The following is a 10,102-nucleotide window of genomic DNA, read 5'->3' on the forward strand; positions in this document are numbered from 1 at the left end:
TAGTGAGAGCAGCTGAGAGGATCATCAGCGTCCCTCTCCCCTCCCTCCAAGACCTCTACGACAGCCGTCTCACCAACTGGGGTGTTCCTCTCTTTCATTCTCTTCATCTTCTGTGACATCAGAAAGATGAAGAGACCAAAAATGGCCTCAGCATTATGAAGAGCTAACTAACTAACAAGCTGGAAACTCTGCTCTGACACTCAGGGCCACTTACTGTCACGCAAAGGTACTCACTGACACTCACAGGCACTCACAGGAACTCGCTAAATATCACTGAAACTCACCAAGTTTCATCAACCAACTACTACCGCCACAAAAGTCGACGCCCACCCACGTTAGCTAGCGTTGGTGTCATCGCTCTGTTTGTGTCATCACAGGGCAGCTTTCCAACTAGAAATGAACTGAACTGGCTTTCCATACAACACTGTCATGAGGTCCACATTGTCCTGTAATGGAATCCAGAGTCTGAGAGTGTATGACTGGCAACAAATAACAATTTCACTTTGTAGATTAAAGCAACATGTGCTCACACCAGAATCAGTCCTGTCAGCTGATATGAACAGGACTTCCTCCTCCTCCTCCTCAGGTTCAGACAATATGAAGAAGTCCTCTATAAAAACACATAAATTCATTAAGTATGTATGCTTTATGTGTATAGGACCACTGTCCCCTATGGACTAGCAGAAGTGAGCATATGAGGAACTGGAACCGCTTCTTCATCTGGACCATGGGGATGCCAATTTATAACACCTGAACCCACCTCCACTGTCTGCACACACAGGAAGTTCACCCTTAATCAATGCTCTCTGTTTCAGTTAACCTGTCTGAATTAGTCTCTGAAACAACATGTAGAGCCCGTATGGCGCCTCCGGCCGCCAGTGTGTCAGCAAGCCGCCTCCTCCTACAGCCAATCGCGAGGCCGAGTGCTACCACAAATTTACCACGAATTGACCAATGACAGAGCCGCCCTCTACCACGATTTGCTAGCCCCACCTCCGCCGACAGCCAATCACGAGGCCGAGTGCTACCACGAATTGACCATGAATCGACCAATGACAGAGCTGTCCTCTACCACAATTTGCCAGCTCCCGCCTACATCCGTGGCAACGAGCTGGCCAATCTCAGCTCGGACCGCTGCTGGAGGCAGAGAATGACCCGGTCACTGCGCTGTTGCTATGGTGAACGTCATTCCATTTTCCGAGCTACATCGCTGTTGGACGGCTATCCGCAGGATAATTTACTCCGCTAACTGTCTGCAATTTTAATTTCTGCCGGCGAGTACGACTGTTTGTATTGTTTGAGTGTTTGTATTGTATTTTAATGTTGGTATTTGATTGTAAAGTGTTATGTTTGTGTAGTAACATAAATAACCTAGCCTACATAGCGGCTGCTCTTTACCGGCCAGTTAAGTTCAGATTCAGAATCAGAATTCCTTTGTTTATCCCAGAGGGGAAATTCTTTTTTGTTACAGACAATAGAAATTAAAGATAAATTGAGTAAGTGAAAGTATGAAATTCAAATATATAATAAATATCTAAATACCTGGATAGCATTTACATCCCTGAGTTGTATCTAAAAGTTATTAGCCGAGGGTGCCGAGCAACTTAGCCAACTCCGGCTAAGTTGCTCGGCTAATAACTTCACGTCGTGTCACGTGGTTCAAGCCTAGTGCTATTTTAACTTTAGTAACCGTTACATTTAATGGGCTTTTATTACTATGGCATAGTATTACTATGTCATAGCATCACGCTGTTTTCAATAGCCTATGATAATATATTTGTTATAAACACTTATAATTTACAGTTGTTTAAACAACAAACAATAAGCTATTATGTTACATTAGGCTAATGGTCTGATAGGTGCTTAGTTAAACATTATGCTTGGCCTCCTTGTTCTTGTTCTTCTCTAATTGTTGTTCTTTTATGACTTCAAGAAGAGACCCGATGGGACCATAATCCTAAATGACTCCCATGATGCTGGCCGGGTGAAGAGCAGGGCCCAGCCATGGTCTCGTCCTCTTTCACCAGAGGAGGTGCTGGAGTCGGCCAGACAGGCTGCAGTTGCACAAGGCCTCGACCCAGACAACAAGGTGTGTGTGCTGGGTCTACATAAGCTGCAGGTCGGAATGTTTAGGGGGCAGACATTCAAATGGGTGCTGGAAAATGCTCTGGGGTATGGTGGTTACCTGGTGGCCTCAATGATCAGGGAGAGTGAGAAGGGTGAGGTGAAGGACTCCATTAACAACAGGGCCAATAAGGAGCCTTCCGCCGCTACATGGAGCTGTTTCCTGAGGGCCGGGAGGCTATCTCCATTAAGCTCCAACGGGCGAGCACCCACACATCTTCCTCCACCATTGCCAAGGCTACACCTACCATCAGTGTTGCCTCAGCCTCTGCAGTGCCAACCCCTGGTGGTGCTTCTGCGACGCCGTCCACCAGCCAGCCCCCTGCTTCTACTGCAACAACTGTAAGCCAGTCCCCACTCTCCACCAGCAGTGCCTCTGCTACACCACCCACCAGCCGAGCCCCTTCAACAGTGTGTGTGCCAGTCACATCACTGCATGCTTTGCTGGCGGGAAAGAACCTCACCCAAAGGAGCCTTGACATGTCTGTCAAAAGACTAGTCTCTTCTTCTACCTCCAGGTTTCAGCCTAGTAAGTATGATGTAATTATAGTTGTGTGATCTCAATAATATCAGTACACAGAGAGTACACAGTATATATATATTTTTTTTACTTATTCATTAATGTTTTCCTCCCGCCATTCCAACGCGAGGCTCATCAGAGCTCATCCTCCCAGTCCCTGCACCAGCAGTGCCATGTGCCACGGAGCCACCATGTGACGTGGACGACAGGGACCTGGTCATGGCAGCAGAGCAAGTGGTGGAGTCAGTAGCAACACGTGAGTTCCAATTCAACAATAATAGAAATCATTCAGCAAATAAATAAACAAAGCAAAATTCTTACACTGCACATCTTGTATTCTGTTTAACAGAGAGCAGACTTTGTCTCCCTGCTGGCTGGATACCAGCCTTGCCAGTGCTAGACCAGCAGTGGATTTCAAAAACTTTGTTTAAGTGGTCCAGAACTGGACAACCCGAGCTGGACTTCACCAGGGTGGACAGAATGTGGTGGTACCCACCACAGCCATCACTTGCTCCCACTGGCATTCCACCAATGGAGCAGTACTTTGGCCACCCACTGTTCTTGTGGATGCCAAGGAAGCTGTGGCGCATGAAGATACTCTGCCCTCATAAAGACTGTGGGAAGGAGGAACTAACATCAGCTGGACTGCATCAAAGGGTACGGTTGTTTGGTGTCAGTGGCACATATTTCATGGTGGCGGAGTATCTTTCATGTAAGGGGTGCAAGCGGAAAGTCTAAGCTGGGCGAGCAACATCATCCACCAGTTGGACATCGGCCATCGCATGCAGTTCCCCTGTTTGCTCACAGCCAAGCTGGGATGTGATATGCACGTTATGCGGCAGAGAGGCCTGGGGAACAGCAGCAGCCAGGTCCAGAGACAGCTGGAAGAGCAGCATGTTGAGGTCTGGCTGCAGAAGCAGCTCCAGTTACTGACAGACTGCAGTGGAGTTGCTAGAGCCGTATCTGCAGGGCTTGTTGCTCCAGTGGCCATTGGGAACATGCCAGCAATGATACCTGTGCCAAAACATCGATGGCTAATGCAGGTATACTGTCAGGATGTGCTTGGCAGGTTAGAGGAGATCAAGGCATCCATCACCTCGCTTTTTGGCAGAGTCTTAAAGATGGACTCCACTAAGAAAATTGTCAAGAAGCTGGCAGGTGAAAGTCGCTCCACAGCATCATGGGCCACCAACATTGGCAACGAGCATGGCCAGGTCATCATGTCTGTGCTGACAGCCAGTGAGGGCTATGGCCTCGGCAAAATGATTGGTGGCCTAATCTGCCGCTTCCAGGATGCAGGAGTACCACCTCCTGAGGTGCTGTATGTGGACAGGGACTGCTGTGGGTCCACACATCTTCACAGCATGTTTAGACCATGGGGCTGCATGCAGATACGACTCGATGTGTGGCACTTCATGCGGAGGATTGCTGTGGGATGCACCACAGACTCACACTCCCTTTATGCTGGCTTCATGAACCAGCTGAGCCAGTGTATTTTCATCTTGGATGAGGATGATGTGCGTGCCCTGAGGGAGGCCAAGTGCGCTGAGCTGGCAGCAAGACACCTACACCCCTCCACCACTGCTGCTGTCATGCGGCACATCTCCAGAGCAGAGATGGCGCTGCACTGCAGACGGACCACCAGGAGTAGCACTGAGATAGAGGCACTCATCACCCAGCTCTTGGTGGCCTATGATAGGGACAGGGGGTGCAACACCCTTGGTGTGCCCCTCATCAACAGCGAGCGGATGGTGGAGATCTGGAAGGTGCAGAAAAAACCTCTGTTGCCTCCAGGACCCCCCTGGCGTGCAGCTGTACATGCAGACGGGGACCCTGCAGAAGGGGGGGCACACACTGCCAACATACAGATGCGCCAGGGGATCAACATCTCTGGAGAGCTTTCATCTCCACATGAATAGATTCATCCCAGGTGAAACTTCTTCCCAACTTTTGCACAGCTAAAATGTAGTTTGGTGTAGAGAATTAAGCACAATTTAATAACAGAGATATATTTTCTCTTTAGGAACTTTGGCCGGTGCCAACTTTTTCCAGGCCTATCTGGTGGATGGACTTGCCAGGTGGAATGAGGACAGAGGCAGGGCAGCTGAAGGAAGAGTGGAGCCCCATTCTTACAGTGGCCTTCTCCGGCATGCAGTCAACCAGCTTGCAGAGAACGTCATGGGACTGAAGCTGGTGAACTACACACCACCAAGAAAATATACTGGTACAGTTTCTTAATGTCTGAAAAAGCTCATCTGTATTAATTAAGTTTATTGCATCTGTTTGTACATGACATATAATTTGATGTGTTTGTGTATGTTTGTGTGATTTTCAGGAGAGCTTATTGGGGTGGAATATTTGTAATGACCAGACAGGCACTGCACTAGAGGACTACAAGCACACATTGGCTGCCATGGAGACAGACACTGTGACTGTGGCTGATGATGAGGGCTATGTTGAGCAGGCGCCAGAGGAGTTTGAGGACTTCACTGTACCCTTGCCGAAGATCCTCTACTCACAGGTCCCACTGCCACAGCTTCTCCACTTGCCACAGACGTGTCTCCAGCTCCTGTTCCTGCTCCTCCTGCTCCTGCTAGCTCAGGAGATTTGCTTACTGGGGCCTCTCCACTTGCCACAGACGCATCTGCTGCTGTCTGCATCTACAGTAAGTTTCATCATAGACCTCTGGCATGTGCTGTCAGACTTTGACAAGGCTAGAACTAAATACCCTACTCTGCATCAGGATAGCCTAACCAAGGGTCGGTTTAGGGCCACAAAAAAGTTGGTGGCACCAGGGGTGGAGTCCACCAAACGGTATGTTCAATTATTTTTGTGTTGTTTCTTTATTGACTTGTTTTGTTTAAAGTAGGTGTGACCCATTATTGCTAAGTTTTACACTGCCTTAAATTTCCAGGTCTTTGTTGGGTCACATGCTCCGGCCCAGTGGCCAAACTGCAAACCGGCTGGTGGAAGCCATCTTATTCCACCTCTGCATGACTATCACTGGCCGAAAAAAAGAGTCCCACAGGCAGCCAGAGCCGATGGACTCAGATTATTCATGCATACAGCAACATACGCCAGTGTGTTATCAACAACGCCTGTGTGATGTCTGAGACCACCATCCAGCTGCCTGAGGTGAACACAGCAACACTGGCCAGTGGTGAGTAAATCATGAAATATGTGTACCATGTCAGTTTTGTTTGGCCTACACCCTTCTTTAAAACTCTGCCCTTTTGTTGTTGTTTTGTTGTTCCAGGTACAACAAGCGGAGCCGATCTCAGGAGACCGAAGTGCTTCAGCAAGGCATTCAGTCTCCAAAAGCTCCAATTGCAGGAGCGGTGCAGCATGCCATCCACACCTCAAAAAGAAGCTCTCCTAACCAGGCTGTGGGGGATAACCCACATATCTTTACCTTGCCAGCCAATACAGCAGGCATGGCCAAACTTAAAAGGCGGCTGTGTTTTGGTGAGACAGGCCCCCCATCCTCCTATCTGCATCCTGTGGCCAACCAGGCATCCACTTCACTGCAGCGTCCATAGGCCAGTGTGGCATCCACTTCGCTGCAGCATCCTGCCACCAACACATCTCTACTGTATATGCCTGTGGTGTTTCAGCCCCCACATCTGCCAGGTCCCAGGTCCCATCAACAGCTGATCCTGCCAGCTGGCACATCTCAACCACTGGTGGAAGATGTGCCATATACAACACAGAGGAACAGGAAAAGGAGGCAGGAGAGGGAACAGGCAGGTGTACAACACAGGAAATACACAAAAAAAACTGATGTGGTGGTATGCAAAAGTTGCCAGAAAGACCGCCGGCTTCCAGGGCACCACCAATACTTTGGAAACTGGTACTGTGCAGAGACAGCAACAGAGCCATTGGCTGAATGGAGGGAGCACCTAGCAGCCAAAGGCTATGGAAAGAGAAACAAAGAGCAGGGTCTGCTCCTTGTTCCTCAGTGGAGAGCGAGGGAGGCGTCAGGGATGAGGAGCAGAGAGAAAGTGAGAAATAAAGAGAGAGAAAGTGCACTTTCATGTATGTATGTATGTGTCTGTGTAATTAATTTCTATCTTTTTGAGGATAAATAATGTGTTTTTTTTAGATTTCTGTAGCACAGTTTGAAAAATCTTAAATTGCTGCTCCTGTTTTCAGGGTTTTGCTTGCTTGCCTAAATGTCTGTCGAATGGAAGATGATAACGAGCCGATAATGTTGGGAGCCATGTAAGGGCTCATGACATGACAATGGATTGAACAATAGGTCTCCCAGACAGTATTGTTAGACCTCTAGAATGTGTGGATTCTTGAAAAGGTGTGACTGCCTTTAAGAGTATCACAATTGAATGAGGCAAGCTTTCATTCAGAATTCAAGATTCACCATTTAATTCCATGAAATACTTTTTGTAGAAAGGTTCAAATGAAATGATAAAAACAACACAAACCTAATTTGCGTTTTGGGGGTTAATCAAGAGTCTGTAGCCATTGATGAGCCTTTTATTGTAGACAAGGTAGGTATACAAAAAAGGATGTTAAGAAAAATGCAGATTAACATATTACACCTTGTTATTAAGGATAAAATTATTTTATACAATCCATATTAGCTAAATAGTGAGCAGATTGCATTTATTCCACTCAATGCATGCATGTGCAATTGGACTATTACAGCAAATGACACGTGAAATTTGTCACATACAAACGGTGTGCATCACTCTCCTTTTGCTTTGTTTTTAATTATGACGTCACCTCGGTAAAATGTCATACAACGACCGATATGTTTCGCGTAATTCCAGTGCAAAATATTAACGCGCCTAGCGGGATTCGAACCGGCGCTCTCAGCGCGATTTGTGGCATCAACGTCAACACATGGGTGCTAGCGGGATTCGAACCGGCGCTCTCGGCACGATTTGTGGCATCAACATCAACACATGGGCGCTAGCCTTGGCGCAGTCGGTAGAGCATCAGACTTTTAATCTCAGGGTCCAGGGTTCAAGTCCCTGTTTGGGCGGAAAGCTTTGTACTCCTGTCACACTGCTTCCAGATGGTACAATCTTTACTTTAATTTTCATATCTGTCCAATGAGAGACAATTGTCAGAGGAGAGGTTCTGCTTCTCAGGAGGGTCACACCCTAATACAAGACCACTTCCTGTTATAAAACAAATAAACTTTATGATTCAATGTTGAGCTAATGCCACAGCCACAAAAAGACATTTCTCCAGCTGCTAGACAGCAAGTCTTATCTAGACATGGAGGACAGTCTCCTCATGGAGGACAGTGATATGCAAAGTGTTCAGTCTTTGTTGACACAAAGAAATCTTTGCATGTATCTTTACCAATGTCAAACTGCTGACAGTCGGCCGGGTAGAGGAGGAGAAGAAGACCCATGAGAAGCAGGTTCCATGGTGTAATGGTTAGCACTCTGGACTTTGACTCCAGCGATCTGAGTTCAAATCTCAGTGGAACCTTTAGTTTAGTTTGGACAGTAATACTGGTGTCCTTTCTACTTTCTCTAAAAATCCAGGACTCACTTTGCAGATTTCCAGTCAGCATGTTGTAACTGAATAACTATCAGAGTGTATCAGAAGGAGATCTTACATAAAGATAGATTTAAATCTCTCTCCTAAATGACACTTTAATCTGGGATTAATAATGAGTATAAAAGTAGCTGAAGACATAATTTATTAAAGTATTATAACAAATACCTCCTTTATAGGGGCTGTCTTGATAACTGCCTCTCATTTCCACCTGTTCCACCATCTGTTCAACACACACAACAGCAGCTGAAACTGATTCACAATCAGTGTTGATCCTAACTGGACAGGCTGGATTCACACAAGTGTGACTGACTTTTTGGGACAATATTATAACAAATACTTATGAGACATTATATAAAAAGAAAGATCAGTGCATCATGACTTCAGCTCCATTCAAAGCTTTAGGAGGCTTCATGGCCTCCATCACTCCATAAGACTGTTCCATCTGTTCTGCATCTCTGACATGTGCTGGGACGTGGTGGCTTGGATGTTTCACTGCCGCTCATCTAGTAATAATGAGTAACACATATATGAACATCAAGCTGATTATGTCATTCTAAACTGAGTCCTTGGAAGAGCAGAAGCTGTGAACAGACCTTGTGGAGCAATGGTAGCACGTCTGAGTCCAGATCAGAAGGTTGCATGTTCAAATCATGTCAGGGTCACTGGTTTTATGTAATTTAGTCCTCTTTCTGTTCACACCAGGTCCACTAGAGCTCTCAGACTCCTCCACTGCACTGAAGTCTGGGTAGTTTTCACTTGAAGCAGAATGTCGGCTTTCTCCTGTGTTTTCTGGTTAAATTACTGCACATTCAGGGAAAATAGAGTTAGGGTTAAATAGAGCAAAAAATCCTGAGTCATCGATCTGCATTTGTTTAGAGGGCCGAAAGGGAGCAAGTGTGAAAACACCCTAAATTTTAATCTTTAGTGGGACCAACACTCCCCCGAATAGCTTCTTCAGTTCTGCAGTGACAATGTTCTTCCTCAGCCAGTTGTTGTCTTTGTCTTGTTGTCTGTGGGTCTTGTTTTTCTGGCTTTGATGACAGCCCAGCTGGGATAGCCACAGGTTTGCAGGGCCTTTCTGATGTGATGTTGCTCCTTCTTCTTCTCCTCTGAGCTGGTCGGTACAGTTTGAGCTCTGTGCTGCAGCCATTGCGACAGCCATCGCACCTCAGAGTGATCCAGCAGTGCCTCATGTTCAGCAGCATACAGTGAGCAGCTTTAATCTCTGGATTGACAGACTTTATCTGCGCAATAACTTGCAGAACAGAAAGTCTTCCAAAATATCTCCTTTCCAGGGATAGCACACCAAAACTATCAACTGAGCAGCACTGGAGATGCTCTGCTCTGTCGATTCATCCAACTGAAAGGAACATTTCTTACATGATCGCAGTCTATCCAGCAGCTGTGCCTGAATGAACTTTCAGTTTATTAGCTGCCTCTGTGCCAAGCAAAAGCTCACACCAGTCAGATCTCTGTCCACCTGTACGGCCACAAAGCTGGGGGCAGTAACGCTGTTTTCCGGGATGTCTGAGTGCAGTCCTTTTTTTCTAGCTCTCAGGATGGGAGCTGTATCCACCCTGAAGGATGGCGCCACAGGAAGTTAAAAGGCACTATGACTCTGGTGGGACTCGAACCCACAACCTTTGAATCACTTCTCCTGTGTTTAACTAGAAGGCCAATGCGCTATCCATTGCGCCACAGAGCCACAAAGCAGTCAATTTGTTTGTCCTAGAATGAAAGGCAGAAATCCGGAATAAGCAGCAGCATTCCAGAATAGTCAACAGAATTCCAGAATTATACGTAGAATTCAGGAGTAACAGACAGTATTCTGGCAAGTCAGCAGTCCAGAAGGGAAGGCAACATCAGCAGTGGCTCAGTGGTAGAGCAGGGTTGTGTGTCCTTGACCCACATTGCCTCCAGTGCTGG

At 46.8% G+C, this 10,102-nt stretch overlaps 3 non-coding genes across 3 annotated transcripts; 2 read left to right on the forward strand and 1 right to left on the reverse strand.

Annotated features, from left to right (window-relative positions):
- Positions 1-8,032: 8,032 nt before the first annotated feature.
- Positions 8,033-8,104, forward strand: trnaq-uug (transfer RNA glutamine (anticodon UUG)). The gene has a single exon. It is a non-coding gene; the product is annotated as a tRNA-Gln (tRNA).
- Positions 8,105-8,766: 662 nt separating this feature from the next.
- trnaw-cca (transfer RNA tryptophan (anticodon CCA)) lies at positions 8,767-8,838 on the forward strand. The gene has a single exon. It is a non-coding gene; the product is annotated as a tRNA-Trp (tRNA).
- Positions 8,839-9,789: 951 nt separating this feature from the next.
- Positions 9,790-9,881, reverse strand: trnar-ucu (transfer RNA arginine (anticodon UCU)). Its single transcript is given in 2 exon segments — positions 9,790-9,825; positions 9,845-9,881. It is a non-coding gene; the product is annotated as a tRNA-Arg (tRNA).
- Positions 9,882-10,102: the final 221 nt, after the last annotated feature.

Source organism: Parambassis ranga, unplaced genomic scaffold (genome assembly GCF_900634625.1).
Source record: "Parambassis ranga unplaced genomic scaffold, fParRan2.1 scaffold_27_arrow_ctg1, whole genome shotgun sequence".
In the NCBI taxonomy this organism is placed as follows: domain Eukaryota; kingdom Metazoa; phylum Chordata; class Actinopteri; family Ambassidae; genus Parambassis; species Parambassis ranga.